This window comes from Lissotriton vulgaris, chromosome 1_2 (assembly GCF_964263255.1).
Source record: "Lissotriton vulgaris chromosome 1_2, aLisVul1.2, whole genome shotgun sequence".
Taxonomy (NCBI): Eukaryota; Metazoa; Chordata; class Amphibia; order Caudata; family Salamandridae; genus Lissotriton; species Lissotriton vulgaris.
The window spans coordinates 80,850,647-80,867,679 of NC_141686.1; the positions used below are offsets into that span (position 1 = coordinate 80,850,647).

At 46.6% G+C, this 17,033-nt stretch overlaps 1 protein-coding gene across 5 annotated transcripts in view; it reads left to right on the forward strand.

Annotated features, from left to right (window-relative positions):
* The window catches only part of WNK1 (WNK lysine deficient protein kinase 1), a 1,566,458-nt gene that overhangs the window by 1,181,826 nt on the left and 367,599 nt on the right, over positions 1–17,033 (forward strand). The gene's annotated exons all lie outside the window — the stretch shown is intronic.

Consider the following 17,033-nt stretch of genomic DNA (forward strand, 5'->3'; position numbering starts at 1 on the left):
ATTTGCAATCAATAAAATACCATGAAAAAAGAGACATAACAAACAAAACGAAACACCATCAAATCCCCAGAAACCAACCCCCCAACAGAAACCCGGTTCAACACCCCCCTCCCTGCACCCCTGCTGACTAAAAAGCCACCCCCAACTGCAGTGTGCCTGTCGCCCCATCTTATCTACACAAAGAACCCCCCGAGGAGGAAGGGAGAAATCACCCGTTCCCGCACCGCCACGGGCATAACCATAGAGCACACAGTTAATTTACTCTGTACAGTACGTAGTCTCAATCTGGACCTCCGGGGGCCCATGTTACTCCTGGGCCGGTGCACCACCTTCCGCACCACCAGGGCCTCCGCTCTCAGAGTCCTCCGTCGGCAACGAGTCCAACCAGTCGGCAACACGCTCCGGCTGATCAAAAAAATAGGCACGTTCTCTAAACTCTATCCGCAGTCGGGCTGGAAACAACATGGCGTACTTCAGTCCCCGGTCTCTCAGGCGACGCTTCACACCGAGGAACCCAGATCGTTGTCGCTGCACTTGGGGAGTGAAGTCAGGATAGATGGAGATCGACTTATTGTCATATTTCAACGGGCCGTGTTTACGGGCGGCCTGGAGGATAGCATCCCTATCTCGATAGTGAAATAGCCTTGCGATGATAGGCCTCGGCGGGCCTCCTGGTTTCACCCGTCCTCCTGGAAAACGATAGGCGCGCTCTACGGCAAAGAACTTACTTAGTCCAACCGGAGCAAGTTTAGCAACGATTAGTTCTTCGACCAGTAAATCGATCGAGGCAGCACCATCACTTTCCGGTACTCCAACCAGGCGTATGTTGTTCCGCCTGGCCCTGTTGTCGTATTCCTCCATACGTTTAAGCAGCAGATCTTGCGAGGCACGCAGATTCCCAATCTCAGACTGCGCCTCCGCCATGTCCGTTACCAGGCTCGACGCCTTCAGGTCTAGTGCCTTCACCCTTTCGTTAGTTTTGGCAAGATCGGCCCGAATAAGAGTAACGTCCACAGCCACCGTGTCTATCTTGGACACGATGGCTTCGTACTGCTGACTCATGTCGGCCATAAGTCCAGAGATGGCCGCCAACAGGTCTTGGAGCGATACTTCAGATGCAGACGACATGTCTGTCTGAGGTCCTTCAGCGCCCACGCTTGTGACACCGGGGGATCCTCTCGGCTGGGTGTAGCGTTCGATCATATTAGACTGGACCGAACCCCCCCGGGTTACAGTGTTTCTGCGTTTTCCGGCCTCAGGTTTTGTCGCCATGTTGCAGTCGATGGCGGTCAAGAACCCAAGATTGGCAGTGGAACGGGAAAAAGTCCAGAAATTCCGCAGCGCAGGTCAAGGAGGGAATATGGCAGGCCTCCCTGCCAGTCCAATAATGGAAAGCGCTCACTGTGAGGGCAGCAGGCGAAGACAAAGTAGGAGGAGACAGGGACGATGAGGCCGGAAACCGAAAGTGAAAGTGGTACACCACCGGTGGGCCAGATGCCAGGCAGCCGTTGTTGCGTTACAGCTCGGCCATAATAGGCAGCCGAGTCCCCGGCCACGTCCGTGGGCAGGCCAAAAAGTTGGAGATGACAGAAAAATGGTCCCCGAGGTCCGATTTCGACCAAAAAAGGATTGTCAGCATCAGTAAGAGTAGCACTTCAAAAGCCCGTCGAATTGATCAGGATAGATGCAGGATAGACAAAGAAGGGCGGCGCGGGTCTCGGGAGCTCTCTGCTCACGCGACCATCTTGGATGCCCGCGTAGCTCCTGCACAAAGATTGTTTTAAGGGAATTAATCATCTCTTCCTCCTTCTCCCTTCATAATGCCCCAGTGGGACTTGAACCTTGTTTTAACTTATATTATTTGTGCGCCCTTCGAGCCTCTTCACAACTGTCCTCTCAGGCCCCTCAGTCTAAAGACTGCTTTCTTTTTGCCTTCACCTCTGCTTACAGGGAGCATGAGCTTCAAGCTCTATCTTCTAAGCACCCTTTCTTCTCTGTGCATCCGGAAAAAGTTGTGCTCAGGACAATGCCTTTGTTCCTTGCTAAAGTGGTTTCACCATTTCACATTGGACACACTATCACTTTGCCCACCTTTTTCCCACCTCCGCACCCTTCCAAGGAGAAGGAGAGACTCCACCGTCTAGACCCTAAACGTGTGCTATCTTTTTACCTTGACCACACAAAGGGTGATCAACTCTTCGTTGGCTATGTAGGTGCCAAAAGATGCCGGGCTGTTTAAAAGGGTACCATCTCTCGATGGGTTGTCTTTTGCATAAAGATCTGCTATGCTTTAGCGAAAAACCTCGAGGGGCTCTATGCTCATTCCATTAGAGCTACTTCAGCAACCACTGCATTGGCCTGTGGAGTACCAATTCTTGGCATCTGTCAGGCAGCCATGTGGGCAACCTTGCACACGATCACCAGACATTACTGCCTGGTCAGTAAAGTCCGGAGGGACTGCTATTTTGCCCGTTCAGTCCTTCAGGACTTTCTGTTGTGAACTTGGTTTGCAGACCCTCCTCTGGGGTTGGTATTGCTGTGGTATCGATTCTAAGGTAAGAAGTCTATAAATAACTGTCTCTTTCAGATGAACAAGTTACCTGCCTTCGGTAACGATGTATCTGTAAGAGACCTATGTTAGCTATAGATTCTTTACCGCCCCACCCACCCACCCATCCTTCCTGCTCTGCAAACTGACATCTAAGGATAGGGACAACCGTTGCAGGGCCCTAGTTGTTGCACACCAGTGGTCATTGTCTATCATGGCTCTGTGTTTCTGGCATGGAAAGTCGTGTCAGAACTGATGTCAGCGTGAAGGGGAGGCGTCTAAGTAGACACCGCGAACGTCATCCTGGCGACCACACTGCCGACGACGGGCGCAGAGTCAACCGAGGCGCAGGGGTACTGCTAAGAAAAAATTCTCTGGGTCCAGTCTGACGCCTGGGGGTTATTCTAAGGTAAGGAATCTATAAGTAACATATGGCTCGTACAGATAAATTGTTACCGAAGGGTAACCAGCTCCGCCAACAAAAATCTATAGTTCTTTATTTGTGTGTGAAATATCTTGTATCAGTTTAAGGTCCTGTGATGCGTTTTTGGTAAAGGAAATTATGTGAATGAAATCTGCATAGCTACAAAGGTTACTTTTGGAGGAGCTACTCCCTCACCCTGCATTTACTTATAGGAGAGCCAATGCTTGACCTACTACAGCACATCTTCCATTTTGTTACTATATCGAGCTTGGAGCTGTGGGCTAAAGCAGAGTATACCCTTCTAGACTACCAATCTCTGAATCCTAAAAATCCTTGCTTGCCACATAAAGTACCCATCGCGGAGCCCTAAAAATGCCTTACTTATGCTATATACTACCCATTCCTGAACCCTGTAAGCCCCTTACAGCCCCCTAAAAAACTAAAAATTCAAAACCACTTCAACACATATTAAATTATATTAAAAAAATTAAATGTTTCTTAATTCACTTTAAATAAGCATGTTTACTTGTTCTTAAAACAATATTAGAATTTAAAAAAAAACTCTTTAGCTCGCAGGCTGAGAAATGACCTACAGATTTCCCTTCTTCAGTATTAGCATCTGATATTGCTAGTCAAGAACCTTTATACTAACCTGCTTACAAAAGAGATCAGAGAAATCAAACAGGGTTTTTTAATGATTATTATTCAATTCTGTATCCGGGAGAGGAGGCAGAGTGAGCAGGGGAGTCATGCAATAACAGATCAAGGGCTTTTTTAGAAGACTGGATTTTATCAATTTTAACACCTGAAGTTTCAGCTATGTTAATCTGTGCCATTTCTGAAAGGAAGATTCTGGAGACAATAGGTCAGATCGCCAGTGGTAAGAACCTAGGGGAGGATGGCATAGGCCCTGAGTTTTATGAAGCTTTTACTCCAGTTCCTTCTGGTCCTTTGACCATGTTATTTAATAGTCTTCTGCGTGGTGAGAGTGTACCAGAATCTTTCCATACAAGAGTTCTGATTATTATTTTTGAAGCTGGAAACCTCTTGACGGACCATAGGTCTTATTAGACCAATATCTCTAATGATATAGATTACGAGTTATACACTAAAATTAAAGCCAAACGGATCATCATCATGGCCCCGTCCCTTGTAGGTCTGAACCAGACTTGTTTTATTAGTTGTCGCAGTCTGTTTGCAAATGCCTAATTTATGGCCAAATTTATCGTCTTGGTTTTGACAGATTCTGTACCGACATTTATTGTCCTGTTGGATGCAGAGAAGGCCTTTGACCTCATGAGCTGGAAGTATGTATTCCAATCTTGGGTATGTTAGTTCCTTTTCAGGTCACAAGTTCAGTTCGAACCTTGCACCAGGGAATTATGGCTCAATTAACAGCCACACTCAGGTGTGGGGTAAATAGTTCTTGAGCATGGACCCAGCAGGGTTGCCCCTTCCCCCTTAATATTTGCCTTCTTTATAGAGAGAGCCATTGGCTCAGCTCTTTTGTCAGAGTACTAATATTTTAACAACTCTATCTGGGGTTACTAAAATAAAGTCATACACAGATGTTGCATTGTTTTTAACCCTTACTTTGGACAATAATTGTTGCTCCTCAAATAAAGAATTTTACCACCTCGGGCACATATAAGATAAACAAGGCCAAGATTGAATGCCTCCCTTTACTACCTCCCCAGAAGTTAACCCTCCAGTTATGAAAGGTAACTGTAGGCCTGGTCCAAAGAGAGATTGAGGGGTACGCTTTTCGGAGCAGCGGAGGTAACCAACATTTTAGAGACTGGTGTTTGTGGCTACCTATTTTAGGAAGAAACTGGAGAGACTGGGCTATCCTGCAATCAAGGTTTCTGGGTTAGGAGTGTCAGGAGTCTGGTTCAGAAGTAAGGAAGTAGGTAGAGCTTTCATAGTCCAGTTTGCACGGTATTTTTATTGGTGAGGTTGGATTAGAGGGAGGTTTGGTATAGTTCCTTTTTAGGAATGAAGCTTAGCATAGTATGTATTAGTGGTTATAGGTGTAAGTATAGAGGATTCCTCTGGGATCTATCAATCAGGTTTTTGTAAAATGCATCTGTTTCGCCCGTGAGGATCTTGAGGTGCTGTGGTGTCCTACTGTGGGATTTCACTGCCCTTTCCTATTGGTTGAACATCCAGGTCTTGACGTCCTTTCTAAACTGTTAGAGTGATTGAGCTGCTATGAGGTGTAGAGGGAAGTTGTTCCAGGTCTTAGACGCCAGGTGGGAGAAGGCGTTGCTTCCGCTCTTCGCCCGATGGATTCTCTGGGTAGCAATAGAGAGAGGAATCTTGAACGGAGTTCCCTGGTAGATTGGTGGAAGTTCACCTATTTGTTGAGGTACGCTGGTCCTTCGTTGTGTAGTACCTTGTAAACGTGGGTGAGCAACTTGAACTAGCATCTCTTTGAGACTGGTAGCCAATGGAGTTTCCTGAGGTGAGGGGTGATGTGTGTCTATCTGGGGAGGTCGCGGAGGAGTCTGGAAGCTATGTTCAGGATGGTCTGGAGTTTCCTCAAGAGTTGTGTGGTGATTACTACAAAGAGGGAGTTGCCATAGATGAGTCGGCTAGTTGACGAGAGCTTGCATGACAGTTCGTCTGATGTTGGGGGAGATTCATCTTAAGACCTTCCTGAGCATTTGTAGGGTGAAGAAGCAGGTGGAGGAGACGGCACTGACCTGCTTTTTAATGGATAGCTGGCAGTCAAGGATGATGCTGAGGTTTCAGGCGAGTTAGTGGGAATGGGGGGTAGATATCAGCTCGGGTAGGCACCATACCTTGTTCAATAAGATGTCCCTTGCCTTTTTCGAAGATGAGAACTTCTGTCTTGAGTTTGAGACAGTTGTTCATCCAGAAGGCCACATCCTTCATGCATTTTTTAAACCTGTCTTTGATGGTCGTTGGGTCGTTTGTCAGGGAGAGGATGAGTTTGGTGTCGTTGGGGTAGGAGATGATGTTGAGTCTGTGGCTCCTGACGATGTTTGCCAGGGGTTTCATGTATGCTTTGAAGAGGGTTGGGCTGAGGGATGAGCCTTGCAGTACACCGCAGGTGATGTTTTACGGGATCAATGACCATGGCGGCTGCCATCTGGGGGGTGGAGGAGGGATTTTAAAAGAATAAAACTTACCCGAACCAACGTCCTCTGCTCTGGACTTCTCTTGATGAACTGCATGCTGCTGTGTGTGAATCAATCCTGACGCTGCTCCCAGGTTGAGAGCAGTACCCTGATTGAAGTCAGTGGCCTCACTCTGTGCTTCCCAGCGCCCTGGAGGCCTGCAGTTACTCTAAACCATCTGTCTTAAGACAGCTGGATTAGAGGTTTCATATTGTGCATGTCTGGCTGGCCATCGGAAGACGGTCAACCAAAGACAAATGTGCACTTTGAAAAGTGCACAAACAGCCCACCCTCCTTTTTGCTGTCCTAAAGAAGCAGTCATGCCCCTGACCTGAGGCTCAGTTAAGGATGTGAGGATGAAAAGCAAAATAGGATGGCAATGTATTAACATTTTATTTTTCATGTTTGGGGGTAATTTGAGTGGGACGATGCACCTCCGCTCCAACGGAGGAGCTTCCCCTGATCGAGGAGTAGGGAGGGAGGATTATCATCTGCATCCTGCCTGCGAGGTAGGAAGCAATCCACTTGAGGCTTGCTCCTTGGATTCTGTTCTGGTAGAGTCTGTTCAGTATGTGGTGGGATACGCTGTTGAAGGCTTCAGAGAGTTCGAGAATGATGAGGGCTGCTGTTTCTTTGTGGCCTACCAGCATTCAGATGTTGTCGGTTACTACAATTAGAGCTGTCTATGTGCTGTAGTTTGCTCTGAAGCCGGCTTGGGAGGGTTTCAAATGGTTGTAGTTCTCCAGATGTCTGGTTTTCTGGATATTGATAGCTTCCTCTACCCTTGGCTGGGAAGGCGAGAATGGAGATGGGGCGGTAGTTCTTGAGTTCTCCTGCGTCTGTGAAAAGTTTCTTCAGCAGCATATTTCCATTTCTGGAGGAAGTGGGTCATGCTGATCGAGGACCTTGGTGGGTTCTTGCTGACGAATTGATTTCGGAGGGTGAAAGATTGTTGGGGCAGGGGTCTGCTGGAGCTACAAAGTGGATGGATCTCATGATCGAAACAGTTTCCTCCTCGGTGAGGGTGTTCCACGCTGTAAGCTGATGTTGGTGGGCGTTGGCTGTCGTGAGGAGGCTGATGTTGTCCTCTGTAGTGGGTTGAGGTGCGAAGTCTTTCTAGATGGTGTGGATTTTGTTGTGGAAAAAGTCTGAGAAGATGTCGCAGAGGTCTTGCGAAAGTTCCTTACTGGTGTTGGAGCTATCATTGATGCAGGTGGCTAGGGCAGTCTTGGTGTGTTTCAGGAGGTGGTGGTAACGGTTGAGGACGTCTTTAAATTGTTTTCGGTCTTCGAGGATACTGCTGATGTGCTTTTTTTCTTTCTGTAGTCGTGTTTCTGGGTTTTCAGTTCTGCCGTGAAACTGTTGGGGTGTAGGGATTGTTTCTTTGGGTTGGTGGGTTTCCTAGATGCGACTTTGTCAGTTCATGCTGTGATCCAGTTCGCAAAGTTTTCACAACTGCTTGTTCTGAATCTTTGGTGGTGGTGGGTATGCTGGCATTGAGAGCGTTGGTCCATTGTTGCTCTGATGTGAAGACAGTGATGTTGGGGGTTCCGAAATGACGACATGGGCACAGTGGTGATCGGTGCATGTGAGCCCCCTGGTGTGGGTTTATGTTACTCTGTTACTGGTTGAGAAGATGGGGTCAAGCGTGTGTCCTGCGGTTTGGCTGGGTTCGGTCACTAGCTGCTTGAGTCTGAGGTTAGCAAATGCTTTCTAGGTGGTTGGCTGTGTTTAAGTCGTTTGCATTCTCTAGGTGGAAGTTGAGGTCTCCTATTTATTTATAAAGTTTTATGTAGGACAAACATGCTCCCAAAGGATATCAGAGCGCTTCACAATTAAGGATGGTCAAGCAGGCAACAAATACAAATCAAAGGAAACAGTTACAAAGATTACAACAAAGCAGTACAATAGTTGAAGAAACAAAGCAAAAATATATGTATATAAATATATATGTATGCGATCAAGGCCTCCTAAAGGTCGAAACGCGTCATGGCGGATACGAAGGGCATCTAAAGCACCTCGGTCTGTTTTCATCTGTTCTAAGCTATTGGATTGCTGTGGCGAAGTTTACGGCGCGTCAACGAAAACGGACATCCAGGCACGGTCCGAATAATTTGCCACACTTCTTGCAACAAGAGAGTCGACACCGTGTCCTTGCTCAAAATGTTGTTTTATTGTCAGTCGATAATGATAGACGCGTTTCACAGCAGGCTTGCTCACTAACCGTTAAATAAAGTTTCATCTGCCATTTTAAACTTGCAAACACCCGTGTCACGTGTGGACTACAAAATAATAGAATTCAACAACAGACTTTTAGTAGTTGTCTACCAGACTATCAGCTTTTAATACACGCCGCATTCCGGTCTTATTTGTCGGAACTTCAATACACAATTTTTATATCTTATGCAAGCGGAGCAATATTAATGACATGACTGTAGATTTCAATTAATACAGTTATTTAAAACAATGGCTCACCGCATTATTAAAAAGCATTCAATGGAACGGCAAGGACGACTCTATTTGCTTGGCCACACCAAAGTACACACTGCATATATGCATAAGTCTATGTGTACGTATACTTCCCCAGTGGGCCGGTAAATCTTAATTGATTTTACCACATTGTTTGTTGTTGAACATGTCTAACTGTTCTCCCATATCCCAAGATGACAGACTATCGCTCATTGCAAAGTACAGCCAAAGGGTTTGCCAGTAAATATACGCAAAATCTCATAAAATTTACAAGAAGTTCCTAAACAAGAATTGAGCCCTAGTGGGCAACTCTCATTTATTCAGTGTATATGAATTTCATTATTTATATATACATCCCTTTTCAATATGCTTGGTCTGTTGTATAGAGTACTTGTGCTATCTAGTGAATTAAAAACAGCTTAAAAATAGAACGGGATACAGATTGCTTTGAAGCATGTTATTATCATTTACAAATGTGTGTGTAGATCTTCCTCCATATTCAGCCCTTCCAGGGTTTTGTTATTGAGTTTAATTATGTAGTTGGACTCCAGTCTCCTTAGTCTTTTAACTCGATCACCTCCCCCCACCCTTGTCAGGAAAGCGTCAACAACAAAATATGAGAGGCCTCTTGTGTCCTTTCCATTATGTTGCTCAAAATGACGGGCTACGGGATAGGTGCTATTCCCATGTTTAATAGCCCTCAAATGTTGCAAAACACGCTTGTGAATTGTACTGCCTACATACCTCAGGCCACAAGGACACTGAAGTATGTGGACAGCAAAATCTGTTTTTCAGGAAAAGTATCCCTTGATTTTGTGTTCCTTCCTGGTCAGACCTAATGTGTAGGTGGAAGTGTTTTTGCCATGGATGCACGCCTTGCATTTTGGCGCATTTCAGGAATCCTTCCCTACGATTAAGCCACATAGATGGAGTTTTTTTGTTGCAGATGGTAGGTAGCATATTGCTAACCAAAGCCTGCTTAAGAGATCAGACTTTTCTAAAAGTCATCTGTGGCCTTCGAGGGACAAGTTTTCCTTGAATGAGGTCATTACAGATCAAGTGCCAATGCTTTTGCATTATATTTCTCAGCTTGCCATGTTGCATGTTGTAAGATGTAATCAATCTACAAGGATTAGGATCTTCCGTACCTTGTGTTTGCTTTTTCTTACTAGGATTGAACAGTATCTCCTCCCTAGATTTGCATTTGGCCTTCCCAATCGCCTCATCTATACATGTCTGAGAGTAACCCCTGGCTAAAAAACGAGTTTTCAGGCAAGCAAGTTCTCATCGCTTTGAGGCACTGCCCATATGGGATGCATTCTGACTAAATTATTAGGATGAAAACTAGTCGCATGCAGCATAGTATTACCATCCGTGTGCTTTCGATAAAGTTTAGTCTCCAGTTTCCCATTCCCAGACAAATACTATTAAATCTAAGAAATTAACCTCATTTGCACTTACAACGCTAGTTATTTTCAGGTTCAAATCATTGGTTTGCAGCTGCTTAACAAATTCTCTCGCACTTGCTTCTGTCCCTTTTCACACTACGAATAAATAGTCTATGTAACTACTCCAATGTATTACATTTTCTTGCCATTCCTTCTGCAGACTGCTCCTCCCACCAGCCCATATGCAAATTTGCATAGCTGGGGTCGAAGCAGGTGCCCATCACAGTACCACATAATTCCTGGAACAGTTTGTCATTGAATAAGAAAAATGTTTTTCTTAGCAAGTTGTTATCATGCTTAGTAACATTTGAGTATGCTGCCAAAGTTTCACTGGGCGGCCCCCCAGATAGAATTTAGTTGCATTAAGACCATCCTTATGTCGAATACTCGTATAGAGAGTAGTGACATCAATAGTCAATAGTAAGAAACCACTCTCCCAGGGCACATCTTAAATGTTTTGCAAGAAGTCTCCCGTATCTTGAATAAATGACTGGAGCGTCCTCACAAGTGGACATAAAAAAGAATCAACATATTTTGAAGTGCTCTCAGAGGCACTCCCTGTGGCCGAAATGATTGGCCGGCTTGGGGGGTTGTCACTGACTGTGAATTTAAATAGAGCACCGGAGTAGTGGGATTACATATCTTTAGAAAAGCCAATTCACTACTGATCAAACCTGACCTAAAACAATCCTGTAATGATGCATTATAGACTAGATGACATTTGGTCATTGCTTCATCCTTGACTCTTACATAGTTGCATCTGTTGTTCAACTGCTTATATGCCTCAGTGAGATACTGTTGTCTACCCCATAAAACATTACCCCCTTTGTTCACATAACGCACAATACAATCGTTAATATTAGCTAATTTGTCAACCAGAGTATAATAATCCTTCATTTGTTGCGGAAAGGTTTTTTTCTCTGCATTTATTGTTTTGCAGAGCACTTTTACTTCATTGACCACTAAATCATTAAATACATCCACTGAGTCCCGTGCTGTTATAGGTGTGAATTTAGTTATTGGTTTGAATTGGGTCAAAGCTTCACTGCTGATGTCGATTCCTTCAACATGTGCCAGTTCAACTGCTCGCTCCAATGAACTTGGCATCCCTTGAGTTGTACCAGCGCCATTACATTCTTCAATCTGCAGCTCTCTCATTTCCAACATCAAATTCATCAACCACTAAATTACTTATCTGATCCTGTGTAGTGCCATGATGTTGCCTGTCTTCATTTCTCTGTGCTACCACAAAAAATTTCTCCAGTTTCAAAGTCCTAACGAACTTAAAAATATCAACTCGAGTTTTCACATAGTCCATATCTATTGTGGGACAATAGGACAGACCCAATTTCAGAATGGTTTCTTCTTTCTCAGATAGTGTGATATTGGTCAAATTGATAATTGTTGCTGTATTTGACCCTTTTACTTGCTCGTTTTCGGCTTTGGTTTCGCACCAGAGGTTCTCTGTTCGGTTAGGGGGAATGGTTTGAATTTGACCGAGAGGAGTCTTGTTTGTGATTATGTTAAGGGAGTAAAAGCAGAGTAAATCCTTGATGTCTTTATATGCAAGATCGGTCTTTGTTCTTCTAGGCCGGGAGACTGTGTTAAGGAGAGGTAAGGTATTAAATGTGGGGAGGAGAGGATAATGGACAGGGCAGGGTATCATGCTAGAGGGGCCTACGGGCACATTTCTGAGGGAGCGGAGGGAGCTAATCGGGGGAAGATGCTCGATTGTCAGAGCTTACCAGACCTGCAGTTCGGCAGTAAGAAGATGCAGCTGGAGAGATAGATCATTAAGGCGCTTCACTAGGTCTAAAGGTTGAGTGAGGGTTACTGGATGTTGATCTTTCTCACTGTAGCAGCGTTGGCCTTGTTGCTGGGTGTGTGAGATGCTGTGTGGCTGATTGAAGAGACATGGTGGTATCTTTGGGGACGCAGTTGAAGCAGCAATTCCGACAGTTAAATGGCCTTCATTGGTCCTGAGGGAGGCACATGCGCAGTTGTTGGCCTGGCCTCTGAAGTTCAGGGCTCGAAGTTTGTCCACGGTGTAACAGTGGCGGTCAGCGGGGGATGAGGTCCTGGCATTGGGTGAGGTCCAGGTATGCGTGTGGCATACCCTCTGCGCGTTTCTGCTCTGTGGGCACACTGCAAACTCAAAGCCTTAAGGAGACGGGGGTCTGGGAGTGGCGGCGGCCTCTGCGAGGGGTGCTTGACCAGAGGAGGGGGGAGCTGGAGGCAGCATGCAGGGGACTTATTCCCTGTGTCGTAATGGCTGGGGCGGTGGAGCTTTGGGCAGGAGGCATGTGTATGGATGTGTATGGGGATCAGGTAGAGGGGTGAATACACGAGTTGAGCCTGAGAGGTCTAAGGTGGTACCACTAAGGTTCGGGGTAGGGGGTTGGCCATTGCGAATTTGGAATGATTCTGACAGCTTGGAAAGAGGGGCTGGAGGATGTGTAAGGACAGGTGGGCTAGTTGCCTGTATGTCAGGGTTGGTCAGATGAGGGTAGGAAGGGTTTGACTGTTCAGGATCTGGGGAGGACATATACCAGGTCTCAAGCCTGTCAGGTGGTGTGGTTGTAGGGATGAGGGAGGGGGTATCGCCTGTCTGGAGTAAGGACGAGAGGGCATGGGTGAGTCCCTCAGCTCAAGAGTCACCTTGTATCCTAGGAATATGTACAGATTTGAGTATGTGGCAAAGGGGGCGATGAATTCAGGGATTGCGTTGCAGAAGTCAGGGTGGGGTCCAGGAGGTCTGTAGGTGAAGGTGCCTTTGATGGTCGTTTCGATGTTCGTTCGGAGTAGGAGGTGGTGGTGCTCCATGAAAGGGGTGGAGTCGTCTGTGGTGGTTGAGCATTCAATGTTATTTTTGTAGATTATGCTGATGCCTCCGCCATTTATGTTGGATCGGTCCCGGTGCGCGATCTTGTATCCTTCGGAGGCGGCTGTGGTGATGTCCAGAGCGGATGTGGGGTTCCGCCAAGTTTCTGTGATGAAAACTGCATCCAGGGCGTGGGTCATGATGGTATCTCACGTTTCTGTGACTTGTTTCCCGAGTGAGTAAGCGTGGGTTGATCAGGAGGTTGTTGATCTTTCTCACTGTAGCAGCGCTGGCCTTGTTGCTGGGTGTGTGAGATGCTGTGTGGCTGATTGAAGAGACATGGGTGGTATCTTTGGGGACACAGTTGAAGCAGCAATTCAGACAGTTAAATGGCCTTCAGTGGTCCTGAGGGAGGCACATGCGCAGTTGTTGGCCTGGCCTCTGAAGTTCAGGGCTCGAAGTTTGTCCACAGTGTAACAGTGGCGGTCAGCGGGGGGTTGAGGTCCTGGCATTGGGTGAGGTCCAGGTATGCGTGTGGCATACCCTCTGCGCGTTTCTGTTCTGTGGGCACACTGCAAACTCAAAGCCTTAGGGAGACGGGTGTGTGAGAGTGACGGCGGCCTCTGCGAGGGGTGCTTGACCAGAGGTGGGGGAGCTGGAGGCAGCGTGCAGGGGACTTATTCCCTGTGTCGTAATGGCAGGGGCGGTGGAGCTTTGGGCAGGAGGCGAGACTGGTGGCAGAGGGCCTGGGGGGGCAGGGGTAGGCAGGCGCAGAAAGGTGCGCTTAGTAGGACAGGCTGCCTGGAGATGGGTGCAAGCTGCAGGTAGGCTGAGGGGAGGAGCTAGGCACAGGCGCAACAGGAGGAGCGAGGCGGCGAAGGTGACTTACTGAAGACTGAGGGGAAAGAGGGGTGGCCCAGCCCAGCCTCCTTCGGGCTCTAACGAGCGCAGGACTGGCATGCTTTTAGTCTGGGTGCTGTCCGTGCGCGTCCTGTGATGTGGGAGGAGGCGCCCAGTAATATGGGTTGCATTCCGTGGAAAAAGCGGGCGAATGGCAGCAGGACTACGCTTAGTAGCGGAGGCTGTTGGGAGTTGTGGTCCCACAGGGAGGAGGATCTCCGCTATCCCTGGATAAACGTTTCTAGGTCTGGGTAAGGAGAGCAGAGTGTCCGGTTTAGAAGCAAGTGTGTAGGTGAGGCCCTTTCTGTAGCAGATGTTGCATGGTCACTTTACTTTTGGGGTTGAGTTGGAGGGATCGGGAGATGGTTTGTAGAGATTCTTTTTTTAAGGATTAAGTATGTTTTTGATGATGATGAAGGGTATTGGATAATGAATGGTTTCAATTATGTGGGTTAACTACATCTAAAATACTAGTGGGAGGGGATTTTAATTGCACATTCGAACCTCTGGATGATGAAGAGAAACTAGGATTCAGCTCAGAGGACTGGAGGCAGATAATACCTGCCTTAACCATCCCCCCCATCAAGAAATGGACAGCCAGAGCTATCCAGTTGAATGCTCTAGCTCTCGAACATAATCTACGGGCCCTAAATGGGCGAACCATCTCAGACCGGGACGTGGCAATGACCTACAATAGGATAGGTTGCCCTTCTAGAATTGATTACATCCTCCTGGATACTCAATCTTGGATTGATTTAGTAGATATGGAGGTTAGGCAATCCTCAGATAGTGATCACAATCCATTATGTATGGAAATCTATTGGGCAAATAGGACTGGCAAGAGTGGTGGTCCCATGATGATTACAAAAGAGGTCTTGCCCTCGAATTGTAATCGGAAGCTAAAATGGAACATGGTCAAGTGTGAAGAGGGGAAACTTAATAGTATAAAAGAGATAGTTCTAGCGGAAACCCATAGCCTTGCAGCTGTTGCTCAGGCAGCGCCTCATGCTCCTGCTTCGGACCTACAAGCTTCGTATAAGAAGCTAACAGACAAAATAGGAGAGTTTTTCATGAAGAAACCACAGGGGAACCCCAAACCGAAACCAAACCCCCCTACGGGCAATCCTTGGTACACGACAAGCTGCAGAGTTACGAGGAGGGCCATAACGCAAGCCATAAGAAATAAGGACCCCGTCGCAGTGAGACTAGCAAGAAAAGAGTATCATAAAAGCATTTCCTTAGCTAAAAAGGATTGGGAGGAGAAGCACTGGCAACAGCTTAAGGATGCAGCTTGGAGGAAAAAACGCTATTGAGTTCTGGAAATTGATCAATGTCCTTGATAGAAGGGGGGCTGACCCGACCCCAAATCATATAAACGAACATCAATGGCACTCTCATTTTTTAAAATTATACTGCGAGGACAGTCTGCAAGATCATTCAATATCCTCAGTAAAGGAAATACTAAGCATACCTGGTTTGGAGATAGGATGTAAGGAAGAGTCCTTCTCTTCACGGGAGGTTTATGACGCGATCTTGAAAATAATACCAGGGAAGGCAGCCGGCCCAGATGGCCTCCCGGGGGATTTACTACTGCATGACCCCACAATATGGGCAGATCTTATAGCCTGTCTAATGAACTTAATCCAGCACGGCCATCCAGTCCCCGAATCCTGGAAGGGCGCGGAGGTCATCACCATGTACAAGAAAGGTGATAGAGATGACCCTGCCAACTACAGACCAATAAGTTTAATTGACCCCATTCAAAAGGTCGTTGGCAGGGTCATCTTAAACCGAATTGAGACGTGGCTAATAGATGATGGCATTCTGACCCACTTTCAGGCGGGGTTCAGACGAAATGTTGGCGTTATGGACCAGGTATTCCGGTTCTGTGCAGTCTATTGGAAGACAGTGTCTATCTACAAGGGAAGCTTGTATCTGGCTTTCATAGACTTGAAAACAGCATTTGATGTCATCCCCGTGCCAAACTTTGGGAGGTTTTATTAGGTATGGGCTTCCCTGTTTATCTGTTGCAATATATCATCAAGCTCCATGAAGACAACTATGCAAGGATTCGGTGGGGGAGCCAAGGCCAATTGACATAGAGGGTACCAGTCAATAGAGGGGTGCAGCAGGGTTGTGTGATGGCGCCGACACTGTTCTCCCTTTTCATAAATGGGGTGGTGGACCACCTACGGGAGGACCCTGCGGATGCCCCTGTCTTAGCCGGAGAGAAAACCCCCGCACTCCTCTTTGCGGACGATACCCTCCTGATGTCCAAAACCCCTAAGGGTCTTCAAAAATTGCTTGACCGTTTTAGTATCTTTTGTAAAGATTGTGGGCTAACGGTCAACACTACGAAAACGAAACTGATGGTACTATCTGCTAAAAGGAATTTGAAGAAAGCCCATCTCTCCCTGAATGGGACCCCCCTAGAAGTGGTGGATGAATTCGATTACCTTGGGGTCAGGCTTTGTAATAATATGCGATGGGACTCCCATATATCCAAAATGGTCCTAAATCTAAAAAGGTTCTCCGGAGCCAATTTAAAGAACCAGCGTCTTTCCATCAGTAGACCAGTAGCCCCCGCCTTGGCAGTTTATGAGGGGAAAGCTTTAGCTTCTGCAGTTTATGGCTCTGAACTATGGGTCGCGGAGAATAGCAAGGCGCTGGCTATTGCAGAGAATAAGTTCTTGAGAGACCTAGTCTCCCTTCCTCCCTCAACCCCCTTGAAACCACTATTTTATGATATGGGCAAAAGACCAATTCCAGAAATAGTTCAACTACGCCCTGTGCTATTCTGGGTGCGACTTAGACGGACCCCTGAATTAGCAAATTATGCCTTAGTGCTGGACGAATTAATCACTTTGAATGCATCCGGCAAAATAAGGTGGCTTAACAATTTAAAAAAGCTGGTGGAATCTATAGGTCTGGCTGAGTCTTGGGCCTTGCAGTCCCCTCCCACTAAACAAATTGTTAAAAAATTATATTGGGAATGGGCTGAGGGCAAAGTTCTCATCATTTCATGCTGGGGACCTCTGACGAACAACTTCCTTGATCATAAATCCAGTAGAAAGTTGGAACCATTTCTGGACTTTATCCAGACCCCCAGAGATAGAACCCTGTTCTTGAAATTAAGATACGGCACCCTCCCTGTAAAAAAATGTGTGGAAGGTCAGGGGGGTTCATGATCTAAATTGTCCAGGTTGCCCATGTCCGGAAGAATCCCTTGGCCATTTCTTGTTTGCTTGTAATGCCTATAAACATGTCAGGGCAAAATGGC